The sequence below is a fragment of the Callithrix jacchus genome, chromosome 13, assembly GCF_049354715.1.
Source record: "Callithrix jacchus isolate 240 chromosome 13, calJac240_pri, whole genome shotgun sequence".
Classification (NCBI taxonomy): Eukaryota; Metazoa; Chordata; class Mammalia; order Primates; family Cebidae; genus Callithrix; species Callithrix jacchus.
In genome coordinates, this window is record NC_133514.1 from 119,698,655 (window position 1) to 119,708,808 (window position 10,154).

Below are 10,154 nucleotides of genomic sequence, written 5' to 3' on the forward strand. Positions count from 1 at the left end.
AACTCTTTGGGTAAAAGGAAAGAAAAATGTTAGACAGGTTGGGAAGTGATATATTTTCATGTTTGTTGACCAGACAAAGAAGTTGTACGTATGTGTAAGTGAGGGTCTTAAAGAATAAGCCCTTTGATTCGAATGTTTTTTGCACTTTATTCAAATATAGGAGCAGAAAAATTTTATCCTGACAGTAATACCTCATATGATTTGTGGAACCTGTGTTGCTGTTGTAAACTCCAGAACAACTTTGGGGTGTGAATTCACAGAACTGTGCAAAGAAGTGCCTTCTGGTTGCGTCTGAACTTGCATGAATGGCTGTTTCTTTGTTTTCTCCGTGTGATCTGTAAGCACGTAAATGGAAGTATTAAAAAAAATACTGTAACTAATGTCACTGTTTTCTAGAGGCATGCTGAAAATGTGCTGTTCCTTTTGTCCTTCCCAGATGCTACTGGTGTGTAGAAAGCTTGAGGCATGGCACGAAAGTTGTAACTCGCACTTGAAAACCCTCCGCTTTGCTAAATGTAACTGCTAACTGTTGCATTTTATAGTTAGATAGAATATACTTCCTGCGTATTGTCATTCTAATCAGTTCCTCTTACTCAGAGTTTCAGCTGAGTCTACTTCTAAAACAAATTTTGATAGGGATAATAACGTACTCTGCAAAGATCTCAACCTGTTCAAACTTATCTGAATGAAGAGTTCCAGAAGAACTCGTAAACAGAGTTAAATTACCCAGAGAAGTATAAGAGTGTGTTGCATTTGCCACGCATCTGCTTCCTAGCTAGACTTTTCCCTAATATATCATGACCAGTTCTGAAGCACCTTCTTCTCCATCACTAAATGAAGACAGCCTCCCAAGGACACACTTTTTATCCCAGCATCAGGTTGAGGGAGAAATATTGAGTGCGCCTTTGAAGTCAGGCTGCCTGAGACCCACATTTTCGGTTTACTTCAAAGAAAACTGATGTCTCTTATGTAGATTTGGGTGTCTCAGTGCCCCGAGGCAGCTGTTGTTTCCCTAGGCTTTTTGCTTTCATCTAAGGTGACAGGACCTGGGATATTTAGTGGCTGAAATGCCTGCTGTTTCACATGCATAAGCAACAGTTTTGCTTTCCTGCTGCTGAATACAGTGATGTGGTTGGAAACATTTTCTTGTCCTGTATCCTGGAGATAGGAAATAGATTCTCTCTCTGCTCTCCTGAGCAGGTATGTGCTTGGCAATGTGGGAGACCGACCATCTTCTCAATACTTTAGGTAAATTACTTTTGCTTTTAATAAATTGTATCATTTTACCCATTGGGAGTAAAATCATTTCCTCCCCCATCCCGATCTCTTGTGCTTTTATCTTTTTTATCCTAACTCACTTCTATCCAGATTTCCTCCGGATAATATTTACCACAGACAGATTACTCCTTTGGCCCAGACAGAACAAGTCAGAGTCGGGAGGAGAGATGATTGCGGAACTGCATGGGTCATGCAAGGCTCAGAACTTCTTGAGGCTCAACTCAAAATCATGTTGCATTTCCGCATTCTCCCAGATGCTGTGAGGCAGTGCAGCGATCACGCGTGTTCACTAAGACCCAAAGTCTAAGCAGGAGAGCACGGCGTGTCCCTGTATCCCTTTCCCTTTCACAGTCGTGAGTATCTGTAAATACCAACGTGCTCATGCTGGAGCAGCACTGCACTGAGGAAAACCACCAGTTGTGCAGCTTCATCACGTTCTTGCTTTAAAGGAGCTATTAAACTCACATGCGTAAACCACAGTCGCCAACTTGGAAAATACATCCACGTGGCTACTTCCTCTGAAGAGTAACTGTCTAAAATTTGTGAATTTTAATCTATGCTTTTGCACATAGTTTCCATGTCTTAAATTTGAAAGTGGCTTTCTATTAAAGGTAATCATGTTCTTCTTGGCCATTAAAAATGTTGCCTGGAAGGGTATTTCTCAAGGAGGTGTTAATGATTGTTTATTGACTTACTTATTTTAAAAGCTGTATATAGAAGAAAGAGTAGGTGGCTTAAAATTCAGTTACCTGTTGGCCTGGAAACAAACAAAAAAATCATGAAATGGTAATTATATTTGATGTTATTTAACCATATTTTAATATTTTCTCTTTTAGAAGTGGAAAAGTTGAGCCTGTGGAACAATTTGAAATGCTTAAGACGTCTTTGATGGGGCTGAATCTGCATAAGGCAAAGGCGTCTATGGAGAGCGGATCGTGTATTCTAATGCATGGGTCAGGAGGCTTGGTTCATTGACTTGTGAAAGTGCTGCGCATAATAGTGGTTTCTTTTCTTCACGCGGCAGGTTCACTCACATTCACGTTTTTGGCTTTAGCTGCCATCCTGGGGTTCTGCGGACAGCATGTCTATTTGACTGGGTAAGACCCTCATACACTCTGGCGGGCCCTGGCTGTCACTTCTCTGTGGTGCCTGGTGCTGGTGCTCTTCCCAGTGCTGACTCTTGAGCAGATGCCCCCATCCCTCCCCATCAGCCCCTGTTCCCATGTCAGATGATTCTTGGGTTTTGTTCTAGGCGCAGAAATAGTGGGAGAAGCCATAATCCTGAGTGGTGAATAAGAAGGGAAGGTGGCCAGTGAGGGTTTTTACCTTTGTATTCATTGGAAATAACCTCAGCTGAATTTTCTCTCCACATCTTTTCAATGTTGGCTCCATTTGCCATTTTCAGACAATCGTCTGAAGAGCTGAACTGAGGGCCCAAGATTTGCTTGGCACTGTTGGATAGAAAGCCTCTCCCTTACTGCTGAAGAATTCATTCCTTAGGCCACATTGTGTAGCTCCAGACTCTCAGCAATTAGAAAAGGCGCAGTAGCTGGGCGCGGTGGCTCACGCCTGTAATCCCAGCACTTTGGGAGGCCGAGGCGGGTGGATCACAAGGTCAAGAGATGGAGACCATCCTGGCCAACATAGTGAAACCCTGTCTCTACTAAATACAAAAAAATTAGCTGGGCATGGTGGCACATGCCTGTAATCCCAGCTACTTGGGAGGATGAGACAGGAGAATCGTTTGAACCCAGAAGGTGGAGGTTGCGGTGAGCCAAGAATGCACCATTGCACTCCAGCCTGGGTAACAAGAGCGAAACTCCATCTCAAAAAAAAAAAAAAGAAAAGGCACAGTAAAGAGAAGAACCCTTGCTAATGGATGGAATGTACTGGAGCTGAGCTCCACTGTTTGAATTCTTGACTCTTACGTAGTAGTGGTGTGTGGTAACCCATGAAGTAGGATGACTTTTGGGGCCTGCTGTAGGTTTTCTATGGGACACCATATATCACAGTACTGTATTTCAAAATATCAGATATTGATTATGAAAACTGGACCTATTTATGTGTCATTATTCTAAAGACATTGTGATCTATGAAGGTCTTTTTTTTTTTTTTTTTTTGCTAGATTGGCCAAAACAAGTGCTCCTGTTTTGAGGCAGTCTAGCTAACATGTCTCACATGGGTAAAAACGCGGATGGTCCTTTGTCTGGTGCTAATGAAGAATGACCTGGGCCCAACATAGAACTTTCCCAGTATGGTAAGCATCGGAGTAGACAGACATCCAAAGGCCAAGTGAGGGGCAGATCCCCAGTCACCACCCAGGCCCTGCAGGCAAAGCGCTCAGGGTCCCATTTGCATCTGTGTGGCCTGCACTGTGGTTCCCCTAGGACTCCGGCAGTGGGACACCAAAGATGGTGTGTAAGGCCCTCAGTCTATAATGGGCTTATGTCAAGTATCTAAAGGTTCATTGCCTTGTTCAAGGAATCACAGAGCATCGTTTCTGATTGATTCTTAGAGCCTGCATCTTGTAGCACTGGGATTTCAGGCCTCTGGGGACCATTGACTGTGCCAGGAGGGTGGAGAAATGAAGCCCGTGGCAGAAGCATGCTCCCAGCTCCTCCTCTCGTGCTCAGCCAGGCGATTCTTCCTTCCAGTGGCCTTGAGATGTCTGTGTAATCATTTGTTGAGAAATCATTAAAGAGTGACTAATCTAAAAAATCTATCATCTTTTATTCGTGTTGACTTTCTGATCACGCCTTCCATTCACTCTTGTTTTTACTCATATATATGTCTGTTTTTATTCTTCCCTGCATCTTTCTGAATGTTGATCATTTTTCTACACTTGTGATCTTTCCATTTCCGTCAATAAGTCTGAAACTGGCTGCACATTTGAATAAGCTGGGAAGTTGAACATACCCATGATGCTCTGGCCTTACCTTAGATCAGAGATTCTCATATTTATCAAGCATCAGAATCACCTGCAGAGCTTGTTAAATAGAGATTGTTGGCCACATCTCCAGAATTGTTCAGTAGATTTTGGATGAGACCCAAGGATTTGCAGCTGGTCCAGAGACAGCTCGTGAGATCTATTACCTGGTTTAATTGGTTTGAAGGTGAAGGTAGAGTCCAGACTCTTTTTTTAAAAAAATTATTTTTATTGAGACATAATACTTATATACATATTAAAGGGTTCATGTGATATTTTGATACATGCATACAATGTGTAATGATCAATTCAGGGTAATTAGGATATTCATCACCTCAAACTTTAAAAAAAATATTTGTATCTTTATATATATGTATATATTTTATTGCACTCTAGGTCCTGGGGTCCATGTGCAGAACATGCAGGATGTGGCATAGGCACCTCTATGGCAATGTGGTTTGCTGCTTCCATCCCCCTGTCACCTCTATCTGCCATTTCTTCCCATGTCCAGACTTGTAAAAATAAATAGCATGTGCATATCCAGAGCAGATAAACCAACCAAATTGAGTTGATGATCGTTTAAAGTATAAGCTTCTATGCTTCTGTGAAAAAAATGGTTTATAGGAAATTTAAATCATTCAGGATTTTTATTGCTTACATTGGTCAGACCCGTAAAATATCTGGTTATTACATTACCCTGGCTGCAGAGATCAGCTTCCAAAAGCATGAAGGAGTTTGATGACTTGTAAGGCTTTCAGAGATTGTTATAATTTTTCCCTCAATAAAATAAAATAAAATAATAGCTTGGTGGAAAGGAGTATGCATTCACTTTGTTTCTCTCAAATACTAAGGGTTAAAATAGTATTCAAAGTTGTTAGATGTGAAGTTTTAACCCAGTGCTTTACCTTAGTGTTTAAATGTGTGCATGCCTTTCTATGTGACTGCTAATTTTAACTACATTATTATCTCTAAGAGATAAACTTCCCCTGTACTTAACGTTTTAAAATTAATTATCTCCTGCTAACATAAGTGGTATGAGCAAGGAAACAAATCTATGTATACTGTATTTTGAAATTTCAATAAGGTGTGATATGGGTTGGCTCTGCATCCTCACCCAAATCTCACCGTGAGTTGTAATAATTCCAATGTGTCAAGGACGGGGACAGCTGGAGATAATTGAATTATGGGGGCAGTTTCCCCTGTACTGTTCTTGTGATAGTGAGTTCTCATGAGATCTGATGGTTTTACAAGCATCTGGCATTTCCCCTGCTGGTGTATTCTCTCTTTGCCTGCTGCCATCCATGTGAGATGTGACTTGCTCCTCCTTGCTTTCTGCCATGATTGTGAGGCTTCCCCACCCATGTGGAGCTGTAAGTCAATTAAACCACTTTCTTTTGTAAATTGCCCAGTCTTGGATATGTCTTTATAAGCAGTGTGAAAATGGACTAATACAATGTAATTATTTAATGCTGATATGAAAGCAGTTATACCAATACTGTTACAATTATTCTCAAGCTGGCCATACAATTTATCTCATCATCTATAGCTCTACCATGAATTCCAGTAAGCTGACAAAGCCAAAAGCCAAAAATTAAGAGATTTTATTAATCTAGTTAATGCCAAATCTAGTCATTCTCCATCATCCTACCTCTGTGTTCTGCATGAAACAAAATTGGCCTTTGTGATTGGAACCAGTCTTCTTGAATTGAAAATAAAATTTGTTCCTTAAAATGCTCTAGTTTGAGTGTGCTTTTTTTTTTCAAACAAATGGAAATAATTTTCTGCTCCCATAAAGTTCTTGAAGACACTGTATTCCTTAGTTACTGCATATTTGAGAACATTGGTTTGTTGCCTTTATACCTGAAAAACAATTCAGATAAACTTGTTTTATTGCAGTTTATTTTTATTAAGTTACCTCTAGATTCAGCTCAGAATTTTGAATGTTACTGGAAAAAACTCAGAAGGCAAACTGATGCCCCCATTTTGGGTAACTAGTTTTTTTTCCCCCCTTGGATGAGCACTTGCTTTTTAAAATTACTGATGCCTGATACCTTCACCAGAATGTCTCTTTTCATCACTCTCTAATACTTGAGTATTCTTCATAAATTGAATTATAGTTTCATAAAAGTGAAAGGGACATTTAGCCTGGTAAAGTGACCATTTAACCTGGCAATTCCCAATCTTTTGTCATGTAAGGATTCTTTTGTAAATATAAAATTATTCACAGACTTTCATATGACAATAATGTACTTTTAGTATATGTCAGTAGAGAAAACACAAAATGAAAAATAAAACTACAGACCTGTGTCTCTCATGGACATAAACACAAAATCTTCAACGAAATGTTGGTAACTCATATACAAAGAGGTTTAAAAATAATTATATACCATGACCAAGAAAGGTTCATTCCAGAAATGCGAGGCTGGATCAACAGTGAAAAATCAGTCTGTGTAATTTACCATGTTGTCAGGCTACAAGAGGAAAATCAGACACCATAATTGACACAGAAGATGCATTTGACAAAATCCAGCACCCATTCATGATTTAAAAAGTTCTCAGCAACCTAGCAGTAGAGGAAAATGTCCTCACTTTAATAAATAGCATTTACAATAAAACTCTAGAGCTAACATCATGTTCAATGTGAAAGACTGAATGCTTTTCCCTCAGGTAAGGAAATTGACAAGGGCACCTACTCTTATTTAATGTGGGATGGAAGTTCTAGTCACTGCAATAAGGCAAGAAAAAAAAAAAAAAAGGAAAAGGATATAGAGCAGAAAAGAGGGGGATTAAACTGTGTCTGTTTACAATTGACATGATCATCTGTATAGAAAATCCCCCAACATAAAAACTCCTTGAACGAGTAACTCATTTCAACAAGGTCACAGGACACAAGACACACAAAATGCAAAGTGAGAAAATGCTACACTGAATCAGTTACACATTTAAATCGTTCATAAGTGATTAATCACAACACAATTGACAGGCATTAGAAATAGTGAGACAGTACTTTATTGAATCTATAGACAATGCCACTTCAAACTTAATCATCAAAGAAAGTTCAGCACTGTCTTCCTCAATCATAACGCAGGTTTGAATCCCTAAAACAAAAGGCTTGGCCTCATACGAGAGTCCTGAGATTGTTCCACTCTAGTATCCTCTTTCTGTAGTGATCTAAATTTTAAAAGACACTGAGGTAAAATAAATAGATTTCAAGTGCAATGCCTTTTAATGCTGTCTGCTTTATACCGAGTTTCTCTAGCCACATCTGTAAGGCAGCAGAGGGTTGCCTAATTTTTCATTCCGTTTCTGTCTTGTTGATTATTTTATTTAGTAAGAAGCTTCATATTTTCCTTTTGCATACCTAGGAACATTTGATATGATTTTCTCTACATACAAAAGATTCTGCTTCATTGGTATTGTCATCTGCGGTTAAGATAATTTTAAAAACAAACACAAAAATGACTGCAATTATGATGTAAATAACATCAGTGGGTCATTATGTTTTCTTTAAGTGAAAAATATTTTTTTAAAGAATCAGACTCAGCAGTTAAAAGAATATGTCTTCAGTGAAAGCCATTTTAAAAACACATATTCCAATATCATCATCTTGAGTTGTAGACACTATTTAATGATAGAGTAAAATATCACTTAATATTGCAGGAAAAAACCCAGGGTGGATGGTTATCTAGTCAATGCAGACACACGGGCACATACGACAGGGTAGGTGTTGCTGGCGCGTCCAGCCGTGAGGGTGTGTCATAGCTTGAGGTGTCTGCCTCGTTCCTTTTCTGTAGCCTCGCACCTTTCACCTCACTGGCCTCTCACCAGGTAGGCTTCTCTTGGCCTTGCACAAAGTCCCTCCACCATCTGTGCCTTTGAGGACTTCCCTGGGCTCCTCTGATCCATTACCCTCCTTCAACATCAGGGCCTGACTCCCATGGCTTTGCCCCCAACCCCTTGCAACCACCTGCTCGTCCATCCTGTGTTTGGGTAAACTCAGAACCCTCACTGTACTCATCCGAGAAGCCCATCCACACGTTCATGGGAGGAAGAGAAGGAAATCTGTGTCTCTGTCTCCTCAACTTTGACACCTGCAATTTCTTTTTACATAATTGGTAGATATTTGGTGGGTGCAGGCAGAACGTTCCTTTCATTGTTCTTAAACCATTCCTAACTGTAACAATAGAAATTCTAGGGTCAGCAAAGCGGGTACAGACTGTTTCTGAAGGTGGTGAGTCCTCTGCTCTGGGACCCCCCGTTAGTCCTTTGCACCCTTCCCTGGCTGGGATATGCAGCATGTGTCCATTAAGATACCTTCTGAGATTCTAGGATTCTACAGTGCTGGGGGCCAGGACTGAGAAATGGTTTTCATGAAATAATTTTGTCCAGGTGTTATTGTTGTTTGTACATAGAGCTCTCCTTAGGAGTATATTATTAAGTTTTAAAAATGTTATTTTAAAAACTTAAATTGATACACTGAAGGCTGCTAATTGCCTTTTATTCTATTATGTAAAATGTGATTTAAACACATTTGACCTTTTGGGGATAACTGTGAGAGAAGAAAGTGCTTGCAGAGACTCCAACTAACTATGTACAAATGGCACTCTGTCCTCTGCCGTCTCACGTAAGTGTATGATGAGTGTCCCTTAAGAAACAATCAGTGGAGAAGGAATAAATGAAATTGCAGAAATTTGTTTCTACCTGGGCTGATTACACTGTAGGTACAGAACACTGGTGAAGTAAATATCCATAAATCTTAAGTGCATTATAAATGCATTATCTGAATAATAAAAAAAAAAGACTATGCTGATAGAGATCACGTCAAATGTACAAGTTGCTATAAATTGTCTCTTTTACAAGAAAGCTTTTCATAAATATGAATTCAGGAAGACGATGTTACCTTAGTGAATAATAGTTGTGGTCCCAAAATAAAATTTTTTAGATGGAATCCTTTTGTTTCATTTAGTCAATCAGTACACTTCTTTTGAACGTCTGTGTGCAATTCACCGTGTTAGGCGTTATCAGGAATAAAAACGAATATAATATATATTTCCTGTCACCCAAGGAACATAACCACAAATTTTTAAGAAAGGAGATAGATTATTGATAAGACAAATTGACAAAAATAACAGTGGCAAATGAGGGATTGGGCAGAAGTCTTATGAAGAGGAATCCCCTCCCTGAGTAGCAGAGTTACCTGAAAGACTCTATGTGGTACTGTTTGTTTTAATAGATGCTGTTTTCAGACTGAGTTTCTACATGCTTTATGCCCTTGGTCACTGAAACGCTATAAATTTGATAAAAGACATGTATCTAACATCCAAGAAGCACAGCAAACTCCAGGCAGAAGAATCTCAAAGAGATGTATGCCTGACGCATCATAACTGATGTAGTCTGGATATTTGTCAACACCCAAACCTCATGTTGAATAATAATCTCCAATGCTGGAGGTGGGGCCTGGTGGAATTGTTTACATCATGGGATGGCTCCCTCATGGCTCGAGGCTGTCTTTGTGATAGTGAGTTCTTGTGAGATACTGTCATTTAAACCTGGGTGGCACTTGTACCTTGCCCACTCACTTCTGCTTGCTCGTGCTTTGGCCATGTGTCTAGTCCCCCTTCACCCTCCATCATAACTGAAAGCTTCCTGAGGGTTCGCTAGCGGGCATCCAGATGCCAGCACCATATTTCCTGTAAAGCCCACAGAACCGTGAGCCAGTTAAACCTCTTTTCCTTATAAATTACCCAGTCTTGGGTATTTCCTTATAGTAATGCAAGAACAGCCTAATATAATAATTAAACTCTTGAAAGACAAAGAGAAAACTGTTGAAAGCATCAGGAGGGAAGTGAATTGTCACACCACAATTGTGTGATTAATAGCTAACTTTTCAGCCAGGCGCGGTGGCTCAAGCCTGTAATCCCAGCACTTTGGGAGGCCGAGGTGGGTGGAT